Source organism: Nicotiana tabacum, chromosome 7 (assembly GCF_000715075.1).
Source record: "Nicotiana tabacum cultivar K326 chromosome 7, ASM71507v2, whole genome shotgun sequence".
NCBI lineage: Eukaryota > Viridiplantae > Streptophyta > Magnoliopsida > Solanales > Solanaceae > Nicotiana > Nicotiana tabacum.
Window position 1 is genome coordinate 3,180,327 of NC_134086.1, and position 5,571 is coordinate 3,185,897.

Genomic DNA, 5,571 nt, shown 5'->3' on the forward strand with positions numbered 1-5,571 from the left:
AGGTCATGCCTTCAACATGGGCCCGGGCCCCCGGACCTAGACTACCTAAATTTTTTCCAGACCATCCAAAAATTACCTAATGAACCATAATCACCGCCTCGCCATGGTCGTTCCTCGTATTTTGGCGTTTTAGGGACACAAAACAAGAATTCTACCCGTTTTCCAGATTTTCGTGTGTTATAATCCACGCCTTCTCCATGGGCCCGAGCCTTCAGACACAGACCACCTAATGAATAATAGTCATGATTTTTTCATAATTGTTCCTTATTTTTGGCATTTTAGGGCCATAAACTAGGAATTCAGGATGATTTCTAATTTTTCAAACGCTAACGTCCACCAAATCTTCATGAATTCGGCCGACGGGCTCTGAATCGCCTAAAATTGTATGGACTCATCAGAAATGACCTAATGAACAATATTCATTGCTTCAAAATGACTATTCCTCATTATTGGGGATTTATGGCCACAAAACAGGAATTCTAAATGATTTTCAATTTTTCATGTGCTTATGTCCACGCCTTCCTCATAAATTCGGGCGGCGGGCTATGAATCGCCTAAAATTTTGTGGGTCCATTTGACACGACCTAATGAACAATAATCATAGCTTCTCTATGGACGTTTCTCATTTTTTTTTGCATTTTTGGGCCACAAAATGGGAATCCATGACCATTTACAATTTTTCATGTGCTAATGTCCATGCCATCTTCATAAATTCGAACAACATGCTCCGAATCGCCTAAATTTTGTGAGCCCATAAATAATGATCTAAAGAAAAATTTTCATCATTTTTCCATGTTCGTTCCTTATTTTTTGGCATTTTAGGGCTATAAAAGAGGAATTCAAGACAATTTTAACTTTTTGTGTGCTAATGTCCCCGCCATCTTCATAAATTCGGGCGATACACTCCCAATTGCCCAAAATTTTGTGAGCCGAAGTACAACTTAATGAACAATAGTCAACGCTTAACCATGGGTGTTCCTCATTGTTTGTTGTTTTAGGGCCATAAAATAGGAATTCAAGACGATATCTAATTTTTCGTGTGCTAATTAATGTCCCGCCAGTTTTCATGAATTCGAGTGATAGGTTTTGAATCGCCTAAAATTGTATGGTCCCAAAAGAATTGACCTAATGAACAATAGTCATTACTTTGCCATAATTTTTCCTTGTTTTTTGGTGTTTTGGGCGATAAAACAGGAATTTAGGGCAATTTTATAATTTTGCGCGTGCTTATCCACGCCGTCTTCATGAAATCGGGCGACGGGCTCCGAATTGCCTAAAGTTTTGTGGGACCATAAAAAATGACCTAATAAATAATAGGCATTACTTCACCATGACCGTTCCTTATTTTTTGGTATTTTACAGCCATAAAATAAGAATTCAAGATCATTTTTAATTTTACGTGTGCTAATGTCCATGTCATCTTTATGGATTCGGTTGACAGGATCTGAATCACCTAAAAATTTTATGGGCCCATTTAAAATGACCTAAGGAACAATAGTCATCACTTTGCCATGACCGTTCTTTATTTTTAGCATTTTAGGGATATAAACTAGGAATTCTGGATGATTTCTAATTTTTCATGTGCTAATGTCCATGCCATCTTCATCAATTCGGCGACGGGCTCCGAATCGCCTAAAATTTTGTGAGCCAAATAAGAAACGAGCTAATGAACAATAGTCATTGCTTTTCCATGATTGTTCATCATTTCTTGGTTTTTAGGGCCATATAACAAGAATTCAGGACTATATCTAATTTTTCGTGTGCTAATGTCGATGCCATTCTTCATGAATTCAGGCGACGGACTCCGAATTGCTTAAAATTTTGTGGGCCAATCAGAAATGACCTGATGAATAATATTCATTGCTTTTTCATGATTTTCCTTGTTTATTGGTGTTTTAGGGCGATAAAATAGGAATTTAGGACGATTACTAATTTTCTAATGATAATGTTCAAGCCCTCTGAATTCGGGCTACAGTTCTGAATTGTCTACAAGTTTGTGGGCCCATCAGAAACGACATAATGAACAATAATCATTGTTCTTTCCATGACCGCTCCTTATTTTTTGGATTTTAGAGCCATAAAATAGGAACTCAAGATGATTTCTAATTTTTTGTGTGCTAATATTCATGCCATCTTTATGAATTCGGGTGACTAGCTCTGAATCGCATAAGTTTTGTAGGCCCATCAGAAACTACCTAATGAACAATAGTTATTTCTTCACCATGAGCGTTCCTCATTTTTTTGATATTTTAGAGCCGTAAAACAAGAATATAGGACGACTTCCAATTTTTTTTGTGTCGATGTCCACGCCATCTTCATGAATTCGGGCGACGGGTTCCAAATCGCTAAAAATTTTGTGAGCCCATCAAAAACAGCCTAATGAGAATTAGTCAACGCTCTGCCATGACCATACCTCGTTTTTGATGTTTTAGGTCCATAAAACAGGAAGTCAGGATGGTTTCTACTTTTTTCGTGTGCTAATATCTATACCATCTTCATGAATTCGAGCAACGGGCTCCGAATCGCCTAAAATTTTTGTGGGCTATCAAGAAACAACCTAATGAACAATAGTGATATTTTCATACTTTGGGGTTCATTTTATGGCGTTTCGTGGTCATGCAACACGAATTTATATCCACCTTTTCATGTGTGTTGCTAATTTTGTAGATTTTTTTTTACGGACTCCGATTACTCCGAAATTTCTCAGGTCCATAGGAAACTACCTGGTGACCAATATTCATCACTTCGACATGACTATGTTTTTTGGCCAAGTGACTAATACGCATTACTTCGCCATGAATTTCGGGTTCATTTTATGGCGTTTCAAGAGTATGCAATACGAATTTATGATTATGTCCTCTTTTTCGTGTGTATTAATACATGCTGATTTTGTAGAATTCTTTTGACGGACTCTGATTGGCCTTAAATTTTATAGGCCCATAGTAAACAACCTAGTAACCAATACTTATCGCTTCTCCATGACTTTGGAGTTTATGTTTTGGTGTTTTTCGGTCATGCAACATAAAATTGTGATTATATCCACTTTTTCGTGTGTATTAGTACATGGTAATTTTATATAATTTTTTTGATGGGCTATGATTGGCCTGAACTTTTGTACGTTCATAGAAAACGGACTAATGACAAATACTCACTACTTTTTCATGACATTCGGGTTCATTTTGCTGCGTTTTGTGGTACGAATTTGTGATTACATCCATTTTTTTGTATGTATTAGTAAATGCTCATATTTGTATATTTTTTTGGCGGACTTCAATTGGCCTGAAATTTTATAGGTCCATATATGGCCTAGTGATCAATACTCATTGCTTCGTCGTGACTTTTGGATTCATTATTTGTATTTTGAGATCATGCAATGCGGATTTTTTTATTATATCAACGTTTCCATGTGTATTAGTACATGTTGATTTGTAAAATGTTTTTGACAAACTCGATTGACCTTAATTTTTGTAGGTCCATAGAAAATAACTCAGTTACTAACATCTCTTTGCCACTATTTCGGGTTCATTTTTACATTTTGTGGTCCTACAATATGAATTTGTGATTATATCAATTTTTAATACATGCTGATTTTATAGAATTTTTTTGACGGGCTCTGATTGGTCTGAATTTTTGTAGGTCCATAAAAAACGGTCTAGTGATCGATATTCATTCTTCGTTATGATTCCTTTTTAGGTGCTTTGGGGTCATGCTACACAAATTTTTGATTATATCAACGTGTGTATTAATTAGTACATGCTAATTTTATTTTTAGTCTTCCATCCTTTAGTATTTATGTAATGGTTGAGTACTTACCACCCTATCACTTCCTTTGGTGGTAGTGAATTAAACATACTGCTATGTGATATAAGTCAATAACCGCAGCTATTTATTCTTTCCAATTTATTTTTCAGCTTGCACACGGTTCAATTACTTGTCGTAATACATATTTTCTTCCTCAATACATATACAAAGGAATTTTGTTGATAAACAGTTAATAGGTGGGGAAAAATCATTTAGTTTTTTCTAGTTTGTGCTGGAGTATTTGAACATCGTTTCCCGTGATCAATTTTAACTTCATTAATTGCATAACTTTTAATATGATGTTATTTGAGAAACACAAAATTTAAGAGAAAAATAAAGACAATTAATTCATTAAATATATGTATGTGTGTGTGAAAATATGTAGCACGTAAAAATATTTTCTTGTTAATGCATAACGACGAGACTACAACATAGTATGGGGCACAATTACTGTCAGCAGTTACTTTAGACGGGAATAACAATATTTTTCCAATAATAGCTTATGCAATTGTCGAGAAGGAAAATAAAGAAACATGCAATGGTTCTTAACCTATTTGATGAATGATCTTGAGATTGATTGTATGACTGTTTTATTTGAATTAGGAGCATGTTTGGAAAGCCACGTTGGAAATGGATTTGGGTGTAATTGGGTGTAATTACACAGTTTGACATGTTTGTTTGGCCAAGTAATTACTTGATCAACATGAAATTGGGTGTAATTGGAGGGGTGTAATTACACTCTCCAATTCTAAAGGGGGAGGTGAGAATTGGTGGTAATTACATTGTGTAATTACAAGGTTGCTTTTTAGTTTCTTTCATTTTTGTTTTTATTTTTATTTATAACTTTTTATTTCTATTATTTTAATTTTTTAATTTTATTTTTACTTTTTAATTCTTTTAAAATTTTAAAATATATTTTTCTTTGTACATTGTTTATCTTTTATTTCTCTATCTTTACTTCTTGTGATTCCATGTAATTGCTTATATTCTATTTTTTATTTATTTTCTTATTTTATTTCTTGAAATTACACCTCCTAATATTAGAAATAATGAGTCATTGTCAAACTTGGCATATAATGAGTGATGCAATTAAAGTGGAATTTCGTTGTTAAATGTGGTTATAAGCTTATCATGTTCTTAATTTTAAGTTGCAGTGGAACTTACTATTATTATGTTGGAATTTGACATATGTTAAACTATTTTTTTAAAAAAAATTTGAAATTGTATTATATTCATGGTTCTAATTTACTTGTTTTAGTAGTATTGGCTCACATTGCATGTTGTTCATTTTTTAGTTAGAATTGATAGATTAGTTTTGTGAAACATTTGAATAATGTTACTACATTGTATTTAAAAATATTAACTTATTTGATCAAACATGAATTCCATGATGTTCTTACAAAATGTATATTTTTAATTTTTATAAGTATCTAAAATATTATTAATATATATATATATATATTAGTTATAGATATATGATTACTAAATTAATGTATATTCAAGAAAAAAATATACATCCTAAATACCAAATATAATATCATTTATACTTATAAAAATTTATAGGCATATATTTATTATATTAACTCTTAAGTTTCGTAATTATTTAATTTGAAATTTAATCTAATTGTGTAATTACACTTGCGCAACCAAACAGTAAACATGTAATTATACTATGACAAACAAACAGGTTGTCGTAATTACACAATTGTGTAATTACTACCCTAGTAATTACACCAATTCTAATTCCAATTACAGGGTGACTTTCCAAAC